Source organism: Sciurus carolinensis, chromosome 5 (genome assembly GCF_902686445.1).
Source record: "Sciurus carolinensis chromosome 5, mSciCar1.2, whole genome shotgun sequence".
NCBI classification, from domain to species: domain Eukaryota; kingdom Metazoa; phylum Chordata; class Mammalia; order Rodentia; family Sciuridae; genus Sciurus; species Sciurus carolinensis.
The window spans coordinates 128,545,496-128,561,200 of record NC_062217.1 but is presented as its reverse complement, the minus strand read 5'-3'; positions in this window follow the sequence as shown (position 1 = coordinate 128,561,200).

Below are 15,705 nucleotides of genomic sequence, written 5' to 3'. Positions count from 1 at the left end.
TCCAGGCCATGGGAAGGCCCGAGTGAGCACACGCTGCTCCTCCAGAGAGCCCTGTGCTTGGCAGGAACAGGCCAGTGCAGCACCCCTACCTCTGTGGTGTTGGGTAACTGCCTGAAAGTGTCACTAGGCCTGGGGCTCACGGATACTAGCTGGACACTGTGGGGAGCGCGTCCCTGCTGAGGGTCTTTTGTATTGTTCATATTCCATAGTTGCTGAATTTAGGTTTGGTGGATGGCAAAGATCCACAGGAAACTTGGAGACTTTTTAGAATAAGCCAGCTCCTGAAATGTTGCTTAAAAGAAAGGGATTTGGAGATTATCTAGTGCCAGTCTTCCAAATCAGGAATAAAGAAACAGAGATAAAGTGACTTGCCCAAAGTCTCAGAGCCCTCAAGGGGCTGGTTTCTGCTTAAGGAGGCCATTCTGACCTCCAGGGTGGTGGCAGGTTACATGTTTGGCCTGGGAGCCTCTAGAAGCCAGAAGCCTCCTGATCCCTTGCGTAATGCTTCCACCCCAAGATGAAAGGACAGGTAAGAGGTGAGATTCTTGGTCAGGCAAGTCCCTCTGGTCTCTAGGTGTTAAATCAGAGAGTCTCAACTCGATGTGCAGCACAGCCATGGACAACTAACGGAGGTGAAGAGCATTTGCATGATGTCCCCAGGAAGCAGTGCTAATAATGATAGCAGTTACATATGTGCCAGGCACCATCCTAAGTACTTTGTAGATATTAAACTCTTTGACCTGTATTCCAACCCCGATTAGGAGGTATTATCCCCCTTTACAGATGGGAAACTGAGACACACAGAGACTGAGAAACTTGCCTCAGGTCATACAGCTGAGCAGTGGTGAAGCCAGGTCAGCTCTTTTCTGCTCTCCTAGAATGCCTGCCAGGCTGGCTGAGAGGCGGCGGTCCCTGGGTCACTGGGTTAAGTCTGGGAGAGACACCACTGTCTGGAGGAATAGCCAGGCGTGCGGGTTGCCCATGGCCAAGGAAAGTGGGAGCTGGAGGAAAGGGGGAACCCACCAGCCAGAAACCTGTTACAGGAGGGCCGTGGCCTCTGAAGTTCAGCTGTAAGATGTCCTTAGGGCAGGGTAGTGCCTTTCCAGTGTCCTTCTACTCTTCCCAGAAGGCATAGGGGCTCTTGTGGCTGTTTCTCTACTGATGGCCAGTGCCACAGTCAGACACCTGAGATAGCCAGCCTTTCAGATGCCGCCTCCAACACAGAGGCGGCATGGTCTTTCCTCACTGGAACATGTACACGACACTGGAACATGTACACAACACTGTGACCCCATGCACTGGTAATTATGGCCCCAGACAGAGGAATCTGCTCAGTTAGGACAGTGATGTCATCTCACTGGAGACCCCTGCCTTTGGCCACTTGATGAGGATGTTGTGCTCTTCACTCCTTCCCTCCAGCCTGACCCTCAAAGTGCTCTGGAAATGGAGGGACCCATTTCCAAAGTGGATACCTTTGACTCTAGGAGAGGTAGACTCCTTAAAACTCTTCTTAAGGGATTATTTTCCAGGAAAAATTTTTTTAAGAATTCAACCAGAAGAGATGACTACTAACACACACAGGTAGATTGTCTGGTGGCAGTGATGTTCCAAATGTTTTGTCCACAAAGCTGCAGTTTTCAAGCATCCTGCTGCTGCTTTGTGTAGGTGGAACCCAAGTCAGGATTCTCTGCCTGGAGAATTCTGAAGAAGCCCTTCTTAGCTGCATCCACGGGAGATGAGTAGGTCCTGTGTGAAGGTAAAAGGACTTAGACCAAACTCCAGTCCCATCTGCACAGGTGGTTCACTGCACATTCCTCCTGGGAGGCAAGCCTGCCTTGGATTTGCTCGTAGGCCTTTGCAGCCAAGTACCACCACACAGAAAGATTATCTAAGGGAGTGGCATTGTTGTGAGGGCTTCGTTTGGCCCAGGGCTGAGCCTAGAAGACAAGGCATGGCAGCTGGGTATAAAAGAATCACAACCTCGGGGGTGGGATCTGAACCATCAAGAACACCATCCTATTTATGGGCACCAGTGTGTCTCCCTGTTTGGGATCCGTGGTCAGCAGGAACACTGTCTAGAAGCAGCGGAGCAAGGCAGCTGAAATCCGCCACTGCTTCTCAACTCTATGGCTACGAGGAGCCAGAGGTTTGATAATTTTCCCAGGGAAGACAAGGCTGAGCCCTCTCTGGGATTTCTTGGACAACTGAAGGGGGTTAAAGAGTCCCAGAAGCGATGCTGGGCTTGCATACTAGTTGGGGACACAGAGACTGAGCAGGGTTAGATCAAATACAAAGTGCACCATGAGCCTTGAACACACAAAGCAGAGTGTCACTTGCACGTCAGGGGTAGGACATCAGTCAAGGTCCTGGGCTTCGCTAAACTCAACCCCACAGCAAATCTTGAGGACGAATCCAGAAACATGTGAGGGGAATGAGATAACTGGCTGCAAACACCTCAAAGGCCATCAGAACCAAAGCCAAAGAGATATGTTCTAGGAGGGAAATTCCGCTCAGGCTGGGAACAGCCTCGACGCCATCACACAGGCTCTAAACTGGACCCAGTTCCCAAGAGCCAGGCTGGGCGAGGCCGGTCTATGAATTGTCTGGGTCACAGGTCCCAGCACCACCTCCCCCAGCCCCATCCCAGACCAATCTCTAGCTTCGTCAGTCCTCAGGGTTTGTTCACGCACGAACCAGTCTGGGGAAATAACAGAGGACCCCCAGCCTCTTGCTCCATGTTCCTCACTGGCCCTTTTCAGGCGGGCAGCCCGTCAGTGAGCACATGGGGCTCAGCCCCCTGCTCTCTGGGCCTTGCAGCTCTGCTGTCCCATCCCTGCCACCAGGGGCAGGACATAGGACATTCATGTTCTCCTCAGCATTGACCCCTGGGAATATATGTTTGGATCCGTGAGTACGAGCCCTGCTGGGAGGAGGTCGGCAATGCAGCCCAGGATGGCCGACTAATAGCTTGTAAAACATGACAGCTAAAGTGACGAAGATACTCAAAAGTAGGAGAAACAGCAGCAGCAAGGATTGCTGGTGCCTTTCCACTGGAGGCTGCCTTCCTGAGAGACTCCGAGGCTCACACAGAGTCTTGGCTTCCTTACTAAAGCCAACTAAACTACCTCTGTGAAATCAGTGGGGACTCTCATTTGCTTCAGGTGTGTGTGGACAGCTAACCATCCCAATGCCCTTTCACATATGCAATGTTGCACAATTTGCACTGATGACAAAATCCCGTCTAGAGGCCAGAAATTTCCTTCTGTCCAGGGAGTCAGTACCCGAAGTATGCTGCCCGAGCTGCTATGACTTGGATGGGAGCACCCAGTTCTGTGGGCTCACTGCCTTTACTGACTGGAACAAAGAAGCAAAATAGTGAGGTGAAGGAGGAGGAGGCCAGGAGTAGGAGGCCCGCACCTGCCCCTTGACCCTGGCAGGGCTGGGTCAGCAGGCCTCTATTCTGACCATCATTCTCGCCATATATAAGCTTCAGATTGAAGCCAGCGTGGGCGTGACCTATGGGATCACAAGTAGCACAGTTTTAAATACAAAACATGGTCAGGACTAAAGAATGGAGTGACTCCTCTCAAGGAAGAAGTGAACAGGGTACTCTATGGCCACGCATTTCTGAGGGTCTGATTTTGCTCTGTGACAACAGTGGTTATTGTCACAGAGCAGGGGACGCTTGGGGCTGAAGAGAGTAGGCAGAAAACGTAACTGTCTGAGGGGCAGACGGTTTAGGGATACTTCCTCCTGAACACATGCTCCTCCTCTTGAGCAAGGCACTGCCTGTGGGGCTCCTGAGGGGCATGGTTGTGGGTGGGTCTCAGGGAAGCTGCTCCTTGGCTGATGCCAGCTCACCTCGGGATATTATAGGTTCAGAGTCAAATTTATGAATTCCCAAAATATGAGAGTAGTCATAAATTCCAAAATCTCTTGAGAGTCCCAGACGTTCCCTGGGGAAATTTCCCACCCAGAAATTTCTCTCAGCCAGGCTGAGAGAGAGAGTTTCCTTGTCTTCCTGTGTGAACTTGACTGACTCCATGTGACACTATTGCTCTTAGAGAGCTCCACCTCTATGTGCCTGTGTGAGGGGTGTCTTCGAGACCACTCCCCAGCAAGGCCCAAGGCCCAGCGTCCCCGTCCTGGGTGGCCAAGGCTGCACCTCCTAACACAGGGCCACATCCTGCTACCCCACCTCCCTTCCTGCCCCTCCAGCAGGCTGCCAGGGCTTCTGCCTCCTGCCCCAGGGTTCTCCCCATGGGGGCTCTGGCTCTCTGGGCTCCCCTTACCTTCTTGCAAGCTCAGCTATGCATTAAACTTAGGTTTACAAACTACACCCAATATTTTCTAAGAGTTGTTGTGCAGAAAGCTCTGCAGGTGATCCCGTGTCCTGAGGACAGAACAGAAGCCTCACGGGCATCAGGAGCCTTTGACTTTTTCACAAAGAATCTGAACCAGAGAGGCAAACAGTGGGATTCGCCAGAGCCACGTAGGGGGGCACAAGGACAGCCGACCTCAGCATCTCTCAGTGAAATATTTCATCATCAGTAAAAACAAAAACAAGGCGCTGCACACCAAAGGTCCCTCTGTGTCTCCAATGGAGAATGGCTTTAAGCATTTGGGCAGGCGGGTCTCGAGTGGGACAGCTCTTGAGGGGTGTCAAGGCCACACTGATAGTGGGCAATGGCAAGTTACAGGCAAGGTCCTGGGGCTTTCTCCCGCCACCGCAGGCTGGGGCTCGTGTGCTGAGCCAGCTCGTGGCGCAGAGTTCCACTGCAGTGACCCACAAGAAAACCAGCTCTTCTCGCCTGGCTCATCTGCTGTGTGGGGTGGCCATTGAGAGAAGGACTGCAAGTCTTCATCCCACCTCTGGCCTCAGGGTCACCACGTCTGTTGGTGGCACGGTGGGAGTAGGTAGCAAACTCCATTTGATGGCTACCCCTTCCTTTCTTCTGACTCCCTGACACCACTTTATTCCTGGCAGGTAAAGAAAACTCCTACAGGCAGAGGAGACTGAAAGTCACAATAGTTCAGAAGTGGCATCTTTGGAGCTACGACCATCTAAGGTTGTCTTCGCAGGCACGAGAAGACGCTTTTTCTTAAAAGCAAGCGACCCCGCTGCCCCATGTCAACCTATTAAGAGGAAATCAAGTGAAGAAAGAGGAAATCCAACCAAGAAAGCATCTCAAGGTTGGCACGTGGGTTGGGGCCAGTCGAGGATCTCGGGGTCGTCGCCCAGGCCCCTCTCCAGCCCGCCGTCCTCTCCCCACCCGTCTCTCCCGCATCCTCGTTTCCTTACTTTTGCCATGTTTAGTTTGCCATTGTGATGGTCAGAGGTGGTGGTGTTGGGAGAAAGGTCAGCGGAGTGGCCCTGGGGCCACCAGCAGACGAGGGCCCCACCCCTGCCCCGGGAGGGCGGCCTGCTCCTTGGAGCGGCTGAGGTCTGTGGGTTCGTCAGGCTGCCATGTAGCAGACTGAGACGGGCTGTTGCCCCTTAGGCCCCCAGTCCCCTCCACTCAGCAAACTCCTCACTTAGTGTCCAGGTCTGGCCCCGCCTCCTCCAGGACCCAGGGCTTCTCCCTCCACTCCGTGAATTGGCATCACATTTAAAGTCTGTACCCCTCATTTTACTCAAGGATCCTTGATCAGAGGACAGGTGTGGGCGGGGGAGAAGACGGACACCCCCGTGGGGAGGCCAGTGGAGTCGAGGACTCTGTGGAAGACAGGGGGAGGGAGGCCGCGGCCGCCCCTCTCCACCACTTTTGGTCGCTCATTCTTACACCCAGCAGGTCACCTCACGCCACTGGGTTCCACTGTGCTGTCCTGTGGTGAGGGCCTGAGTCTAATTCTTCAGAGGAGGGACCCTTCCTCCTCTATGCCTCCTTGACCCCTCCCCTAGGGCTGCTGTGCCCGCGGTTGCCAACAAATGCATGTTGAATGAATGAATAAATGGAAGCTTCCCAAACCAACGGTCTCCTCTCACCCTGCACTCCCGGGGACCCACTGGCCATCTCAAAGCCCCCAAAGTCCAGCATCCTCCCCTTCCACTTCCCCTTCACCTCTGAAAGGTACAGTTGCTCCCTAATCTCAGCAGAAACCTCCATTATCCTGGAGTCCCTCCATTCTCGGTCCCTAAGTCACCAAATGCCTCTGGGTTGGTCATTCCCACCTGCAGGTGTTTCCCCTCTGCTGGTTTCCCCAACAGGCTCCACTGGGGCCCCTGTCCCCCAAGCCTGGGCTTGGGGACCGCTCCTGCCCGCCCGCCTTTCTAAAGCTGGGCTTCAATTCCCATCTCTGGACTGCAGCCAGGAGATGTCCATGGCTCCTGTGGCCAGAGAGCTGCGCCTCACACTGGCCGGCCCCCGACTCCAGGGACTTCCTCCCCTGCCTGTGCTTGGTTCAGTCTCTGAACTGAGCCAGCGGGACTGGTTGGCTCCAGCTCCCTACTGGTCTCGGACCTTCTGCAGTCTCCTCGCCCCTCTTGCCACGGCTGCCCTTCCTTTTTGTCTGTTCTTCCCCCAATCCTGCCTATTCTTCAAGGCTCGGCCAAGGTCAAGTCGCCTCTCATGAGCCCTTTGCCAGCCACCTGCAAAGACCACTGGCTCTTTGCCCTGGAAGTTCTTGAAGCTTAGCCTCCAGGGCCCTGGGACCTGCTGAGCCAGGCAAGATCTGGCCCTGGGCGTCCAGGCCCACGTTGCTGGCAGGATTCAACACAAGAGACTGGGGAAGGAGCGGGCCACAGGTGCTCGGAGAGGTCCCCACATGGCACTGGTTTAAGGAGAGGGCCTCTCGGCCAGGCGTTCCACCCGTGTCCCCACATTGTAGGAAGTGTCCCCACGTCCCTGGGATGGAGAGAAGAGCTACCAGACCTCAAGAGTGACAGATAGGGATGTGGGACCAGGAGGCTGAGCCTCTAACTGCTGCTGCCTGCCTCCTCCTGCTTGGCCCACCCAAGGCAGCTGATGTGGCATCCCCTGTCCTCAGGTTCTGCCCCAGGTCCTCCCCCACTGCCTACCACCTTGTGGTCTTAACAGAAGTCAAAGTGCCACCCAGTGTAAGACCCCAGCATGCAGTGCTCTGGGAGGCCAGGGCCGGTTGAGCCTCCACTGATACAGCTTTTGTTGTGGGATCCCTGTGTACGTCCAAGCAGAAGTTCAAACGTGACAGAGAAACGGGAGACAGACCAAGGAAGTTCTGCCAATGGTCATGGGTAAGTCTAGTTTCCCTGGCCTGGAGGTCATGGGCTCTGATCAACATTGTCCTTCCTTTTTTCTTTTAAATTTTTAAATTTCTTCTAATTTGTTGTACATGACAGTAGAATGCATTTATATATTTTGGTACATCATAGATAAATGGAGTATAAACCTCTCTTTTATTCTGATTATGCATATTGTAGAATCACATCAGTCATGCAGTCATACATGTACCTGAGGGTAGTAATGTCTCTTTCACTCTACTCTCCTTCCTACCCCGTGCCCTCTCCACTCTCTTCACTACCCTCCACCTAATATAAATTATCTCTATTCTTCCATATTCTCCACACCCTCCCTTCTGAATCAGCATCCGCATATCAGAGAAAATATTCACCCATTTGTTTTTTGGGTTTGGCTCATTTCACATAGCATGGTATTCTCTAACTTCATCCATCTACCAGCAAATGCCATAATTTCATTCCTCTTTAAAGCTGAGTAATATTTCATCATACATATTTATGATCGTCATATATATATATCACATTTTCTTTAGCCATTCATCTGTTGAAGGGCATCTAGGTTGGTTCCATATTTCAGCTACTGTGAATTGAGCAGCTATGAACATTGATGTGGCTGTGTCACTGTAGTCTGCTGATTTTAAGTCCTTTGGGTATAAACCGAGGAGTGGGATAACTGGGTCAAATAGTGGTTCCATTCCAAGTTTTCTGAGGAATCTCCATACTGCTTTCCACAATTCATACTTCCTTTTGAACTAAGCTGCCCTCATCTTCCTGAATTTGGTGCCATCTCTGTCACCCTCAGCACCCAAAGTCCCCTTGGCTTGGAGGCCGAAGCCCTGTTTAAGGTGAGGGAAGTATCAGAGACCCAAGGACACTGCCCTTCAAAGAAGCCAGCAAAGCCTCTTTCCCCCTTGAGCCTGCTGCTGATGCTTCCTTCTCCTGGTCAAAGGGTCTAATGTCTGCATCTCCCCTTTCCCTGCTCTGGTTGCCAAGAAGCCCTGAGTCACATTTTGTGTGCAGTTCCTCCAGCCCTCTGAGCCTAATTCTTGGGGTTGCTTCTCTGTTTTCTCTGCCTTATCTTGTTTTCCCTCCTCCTTTTCCCCTAACACAGTGGTCCTGTTACATCTGGGTATATTGCAATGGATCCGTTTGAAGACATGCAGAATCCCCACATCACCCCTGCCCTGATCCCTTCCTTCTTCCCCTCTTAGAGACACCTGGGCCCAACCAGCTGGGATCTACAGAGGCATGACATTCCTCCCTCCAGGACCACACGGGACTTTCTCCTCCACTTGTTTCTGAGTGTAGCTCCTCTCAGGCCTTGTGGCAGCTCCAAAGCCTCCTTCTGAGCCAGTTCCTGGAGGCCCCTGGCATCCCTGTTGGATTCCCACTCTGTCCTGGTGTCCTAAACCCTTGGAGAGACTGCCCACTCCCTTTCCTGTGCTTCTGCAAAGCCTGTCTCAGTCTCTGGGGGTGGGAGAGAAGCAGCCGTGAGGGCCCCTTTGGCAGCTCTCCCTCCCTGTCCTCCACTGCCCACAGCACCCAGCTGACTGAGCCTAGGAGGCTGGGTCAGCCTCAGCCTCCCTGGTTGCCCTGGTAACATGGGCGGAGCTCAACTACCAACTGCTGACAGTTATTCTAGAACTTTCAGTTGGTGCTCACCTCCCTAGGAAGGCCATGTGTCAGTCACTCTCTAACTGACATTTTCTGTTGAGGGGGTGTGGCTCCTTCAGTGTGCTTTCTGTTCTCCCTTTTGGTGTTGTGTGTTGAACCAAGGGTCCTGCACGGTTGAGGTATATTGCCAGGCCTTTTACATTTTATTTTGTGAGCACGCCTCCCTGAGTTTCCCACACTGTTCTTGACCTTGGGATCCTCCTGTCTTGACTCATGTTCCTGAGTGCCGGGGCCATAGGTGTGGGCCAGGTCCCTGAACTGGGGTCAGTCAGCTTCACTTAAGATGGGATAATGCCCAGGACTCTCTCTGAATCCATCTGTGGTCTTCCAGGTCACACTCTGCCCCCCAGAGCTCCCATGTCACCTCTAGGCCCAAACTGGGAATGCTGGGCATGAGGGCATCTCCTGAGGGCATGAGTGCCCAGCAAAGATGATCAGACATGGTGTGACTCTTACCCGGGAGTCAGATGTGATGCCCAACTCCACTCGGGGGGCTAGTTTTCCAAAGCCTGATCAGAGGGCACCAGGATCATGATCCCATAGGACAAGTGTTGAAGACCTGACCTGCCACCTATGCCTTCTCTAGATGGGCCTGGAAAGATGGATTTGGAGACAGGTTTCCCAGGTGACACTGGTGCCCACTAACATTCCGAGGACCATGGATATGGGAGCCAAGGTTGCAGAAAATGATTGCCGTTACTTTTCAAAAACCAATTTCATGGAGGTATAATTCACATACAATAAAGTATTGCCTATCCAGAAAGTAGAGCTTAAAGGGTTTGAGAAATATGTATGGTTTTGTAGCCATCACCACAATCTAGGTGAAGGTTTCTTCTCATGTCCCTTTGCACTAATGCTCAGCCTTCACCCAGGCCCCAGACCCACTTGTGTCATTTTGTTAGAAGAAATGAGTTTTGTACCAGCTGGGTATATTGGGTTGCTGTTTGTCACCCTGACCACCTTGGCCTCCAGGTGCCAACCCTACCTTAGTGGGTATTAGTGATCTGGATTGTCTACCCTAGTGGGTCCTTCTTGGAACTTTGGGTCCCATCCGATGCTTCTTGAACTGCTGCACATGCCTGGCCTGGGGAACAAAGGTGAGCAGGACATGGTCCATGTTGTGAGGGCCTCACAGTCCCATGGGGCAACAGGCCTGACGGCTGGCATCTAGGAAAAATTATGTCTGTCCAGAAAGACCCTGGGACCACTTACCTTCCCCTTGTGTGACCTCCCCTTCCTGGGTGTGGAAGGTTCCTTTGTGTTTATGGTCAGAGGGCATGGTCAAAGGACAGCAGAAGATGAGCCAGGGGCTCCTGAAACACAGGGCTAATTGGCAGTGGGCACGACGCAGCCCCCCTGTGCACCAAACACTCCCTGCTCGCCAGCCCGCCCCCCGCCCCAGGTGATGTCCACAATAGCAGGGGGAAGGGGCTAATGTCGGGAGCGGCAGTGAGTTGCTTGGCTGTGGAAGATTTCCTGTGAGCTAGTTAAGTCTTGGCCAGAACATAGTCAGCCATACTTAAATCAACTTAAAAAATGTATTCCACACAGCATCTTTATTTAAGAGAACTAAAATATAAAACGTCTTAAGAGTTCAAGGGCCCATGCTTAACCTAGTTGATATTCCCTGCAGAAAGCCGTGGTCAAATTCCTCACCAAAAATGTACTTGTGCTCTTTAGCAGCCTTTTGCTAAAGGGTTTGGAACACATAGTCACAGAGCACCCCCTGCAATGTAGGAAGGTGGCTTAAACTTCGCCAGCATTTGGTATTGGCCTTGGTTTTGTTTTAGTTGGTAAGCAGCACTCCAAGGTCACAAAATTGGATTGACCCTAAGGAAAGATATCCTGCCAGAGATGTGGGGAGATTGTCAACCATCCATGAGTGGGAGTGAGTTTCCTTCCATCCTAGAACTTTAGAGAGGTCCAAACACAGGATGCAGAGAATGCAGTGGTTACATTTCTTGAGCCTCCCCAAACAAACCAGTTGAGACCTAAAATTAAAATGTTCTCTTCAGCCTCCAGAGGGCGCTCCAACTTCAGTGCTATTAGAAAGGATTTCTTTTGCAGGGTTGTGTTGGAAGCAAACCCTTTTATGGCCCTCTGTTGAAGTAATAGAGAATTTCCTACCTGATGCACACACAGCATAGTTTTAAGAACTATTTCCTAAAATAAACAACCAGAAATAGCGTTCACCTAGTATTGTCAGTTTAATCAAACAAAATTTATGAACGAGAAGCGTTGTGTTCCCTGTTACACAGAAATTATCAGCCTTCACAAAGCTTGTGCTCCAAAACAAACTCCTTTGAAGACTGAAAAACATTTTTAAGTTTTAAAAATTAAAAAATATTTGAGAAAGCTTACTTTCAGATTTCGACTTCCCAAAGATTGAACATGCCCCAATAGCTGTGGGTAGGGGGTTGAGAACTGCCCCCATCTCAGTTCTTTCTCTTTCTGCCTCCCACTTGCCTGAACATGACTTGCAGAGCTGAGGAAGCACAGGTTACACTTGGCCAGGGGAACTATGTCCTTTGGGGGCCTGTGGCCTCAGGTCAGACCCTACTGGTGCAGCATCTACCTGACTTTTTGATGGGACTCTGATGGTGTGCCAGAATCTCTTCTGAGGGCTCAGGATGCAGGAGGTCCTGGCCTTGAAGTGCTATGACCAGTTGCTTGAAGGTCCATCGCCTGCATGCTCAGAGCCTGGTGGCTCTGTGGCATTTTTCTCTTGTGACCATGGAATAGTGTCTTCATGTGTAATTTTATTTTATTTTATTTTTTGGTACCAGGGATTGAACCCAGGGGTGCTTCACCAATGTGCAACATCCCCCAACCCTTTTTTACATTTTATGTAGAGACAGGGTCTCGCTGAGTTGCTTAGGGACTTGATAAGTTACTGAGGCTGGCTTTGAACTTTCTATCCTCCTGCCTCAGGCTCCTGAGCTGCTGAGATTATAGCCATGTGCCACGTGGCCTTTCCTGTGTACTTTCAGTTTGGGCTGACCAAGAGTAGGAGGTGTGGCACAAAACAAGCAGGTGCATAGTTGGATGCATCTGATTTTCTCCTGCATCAGGAACTGGATGGAGCCTCAACCCAGACCCAGCTCTGGGGACCTGGGAACCCATCTGGGCAAGATCCATGCAGACAAGGAGAACCATAGGGAAAGGGATCGTCACTTGTTACCAGAGTTCAGATGTCCCACACAGTCTACTTAGGCCCTCAAGAGTGAGTAGCATAAGCTCCAGCTGGCAGAGGGACTGTCTGGGTGCCACAGTAGACAGTAGGGTCTCAGTCCCGTGGAGGGCGGAGGACTTTAGCTGGCCAGTCTCTGAGCTGAGGGCCTTCTAGCTTTTGTTTAGCTTCTTACCAGAAGTCTCTTGGGATACTCAAGGAGCCTTCCTTGAGGGACTCTAGGCACCTAGACTGGGGTGGCAGGATCCAGGAATATGAAGATGAACAAGACAGTTGCTGGCTTCTCCCATCACAAAAGATGTGAAGAATCACTCCTCCAGGGGTACAAACAAAGCCCTGTGAAAGAGGGGAACTTCCAAGGGAAAGTCAATGACAGCCCTAGAGGAAAAGGGACATTTGAGCTACCCCTGAAAGTCTGAGTTCAATCTGGCACTGCAGAGAAGTGGGGATGGGTCAGTGGGACAACAGATAGAGGGACAGATGCAAGGGCGAGGCAGGCTTGAGTGTGCATGAACTACCTGGAGATTGGCCCCCGGGGTAGAAGCACAAGAAGGAGCTAGACCTGGGTGGGATTCTGAAGCACGTCCATAGGAAATCCTTGGGGAAGCCATTGCGGTTCTCAGAAATGAGCATGGCAGGATCAGATCTTTGGAAGTCAATCTATTCCTTCCCAGTGGATTGGAGATGACAGCCTGGGTCAAGGGAGAAACTCGTTGGCCAGATCTGAATGGAAATACTCAGGACTGAATTTGATAGGGAAATGCAGTTTCTTATGGGTCAGAGTGGTTTGGGAACATTACTCTCCTTCCCTAACTTTCCCCATGGCTGTCCTCTTTCTGGTCTTTTGTCTTCCTTTATTTTCTCTAGTTCCTCATACACAAGCATTAAAATCAAAGAATTTGCCTTCGAGAAATCCTGCTTTCATCCTATTTTAAGGTGTTTTACTTTCAAAATAGCTGCTACGGTATTTTTGTTCTCATTCTCGATTTGAGGACAGACGTTCGTCATTCTCATCTCACGTTGCTGTTGTGGAGACTTCCATTGTTTGTGAGTAGGTCTGTGACTCTGGCCTCTCAAGATTTCTGCATTTTGGAATTAGTGATTTTCCTTGTGGTTTTTACATTTGGCTTTTCTTTTTCTTTATTCTTTAAAATTTTTTTTTTTTTTACAGGCTGCATTTTGATTCATTGTATACAAATGGGGTACTTCATTTTGTTTCTATGGTTATGCAGGATGTAGATTCATAGCATTTGTGTTATCATACATGTACATAGAGTAATGATGTCTGTCTCATTCCACCATTTTTCATACCCCCCCATCTCATTTCCCTCTTTGTAGTCTAAAGTTCCTCCATTCTTCTCTCATCCCCCAACCCCCTTACCCACATTATATATCACCATTCACTTATCAGGGAAAACATTTGGCCTTTGGTTTTTTGGGATTGGCTTATTTCACTTAGCATGATATTCTTCAGTTCCATCCATTTATCTGCAAATGCCATAATATTCTTCTTCTTTTAAAAAGCACCGCATGCAGATGGTAACAATGCAAACATGACCCAACATCCAGGTAAGAGTGAGCTTCCCTCCCTTCCCCCCATGACCCAGCTCCCCTCCCAGAGGCCTAGTGAGAGTTGGCTCCATTTGCAGGAAAGAGGACACATGAATTTCAACAAGCAGATGTACACCTGTATTCCTTGGTTTTTAAACTGTGTTGGTTTTTGTTTCTTGATGTGCATCCTGTTTCCACACCTAGGGAAGCCCCGTGGGCATCAGGATCTGGGAGGCTGCGTGAAGGCCAGCTCCTTTCTGTGCAGGTGGATAATGGAGCAGCAACTCAGGGAGGCTGCCCAGGCAAATGGGGGTTTCAAGTAGGCCCAGACCCTTGCTGTTAGTTGATTCTATCCCATGAGCAGCTACATCTTCCAGGCACAGGGGAGCAGAGGTGAGGAAGACATGATTCCTGTCCCAAGGGGGTTACTGTCCTAGTGGCCACAGGCCTGGTAGCTGCACCCAGGCCATCTCAGCCCCGAGAGAGAGCTCCAAGGCCACTCACCTTCTACTTTTACAACCTTTGGTGTAGACTCTACTCCTTAGGATCTGAAGTTTTCTTCCCTTTCCCAGCGAGGATGGAGAAACATTCCAATTCTAGGATTTTTCTGCTGTCATATTTCCTTGGATTTGAGACAAAAAGCCAAGGGTCAAGGTGGCTCATCTTGGGGCTAATCAAGGGGTTCCCTTAAGTGCTTTTATGGGCAGAGGGCATAATCACAGACCAGGAGACGAACATAAGATGGGGCAGGAGCTCCTGGAACAATATGGCCAAGGTGGCAGTGGGCAGGTGATGTAACCCACCTGGGTAGAGCATTTCCTGCTCGCCAGCCCCCGTGAGGTGCTGGGTACTGCAGCAGGCAGGGAGGCGGAGCTGGGTTGGCTGGGGAAGATTTCCTGTGAGTTGGGTAAGTCTTGGTCAGCAGACACCCCTGGGAGTCTGGTTAGTCTGCTTTGCTGCCCTGCAGGAGGGAGAGTCGCAGGGGCTTGCTGGCCTTGTTGTTTTGTGTCTTTTCTTAAAAAAATCAGTTTAAGACCTCAAGGAACAAGGATCCTGGAAAGGGATCCTAGACCACGGTGACAGAATTCTAGGGTCCTTTTAGGTCATTCATAGAGGCCTTCACAGGTGAGCGGATACTTCCTGAGAGAGAAACAGAGTGTGTGGGAAGAGTTTGCCACTCTGACGAGGCCGACTAGAAAGGAGACAGCACAGGTAGGCCCAGGACCCCCCAGAGCAGGGGAGGGAGTCCAGCTATTGAAGGTGGCTGACTGTAGGCAGGAAGACTGAGGATAGACAGACAGAAGAGTGACTCTTCCCCTACAAGTCAAGAAGAGCATGTCAATGGCTTAAGCAGTCAGAATTGTGCCTTCCAAAGCTCATGGTGGGTCAGAGCTCATGCTGAAGCATGAGGAACTATTTCAGAGCTCAGAAACGCCACTCTCCAGGCTCCCCACTGCCCTCCTTCTCTTTCTGGACTTGGAACCCATAAACCTCCTATAGAGGGACCAGAGAGTACTGTCTGGGTCACAGAGACTAAGTCCTGTAGCAAGGGGACAGTCACCTCAGAGGGAGGCAGCGGTGGCCCAAGCAGGATGAACACCAAGGCGATGAGGCTGGTGGGACTCTCCTGGCGTGAGGGGGCAGATCCCTGGCCAACTGCCACCCAGTCACCATCATCCCTTCAAGAATCATCTTTCTTGGGCTTTAATCAGTTCAAAAACATATTGCTCAGATACTTTGCTAAAACATTGTTGCACTCTCAGAGAAATGGGGCTATTTCAAAAATGGCCAGTGTTGCTGCAAGAAAGAGAGAAGCAACATAGTGAGGCCCAAGGGGAGGAGTCCAGGAGGAGGAGGAGGAGGAGGATCACACCCTCATCTTGACCGGGGCGGGACTGAGCTAGCAGGCCTCTATTCTGAGGCCCTGGCACTCAAGCCAGCATTGCCTGCCTACGTGCCGGTCCTGCAGACTGTCTCTCTCCCGCCTCTCCTACACTTGACATCGGCAGCCCGATCCTCACCAAGACTGTGCATACACGCGTGGGCACCTCAGTGGGTCAGGCTGAGTGGGGGG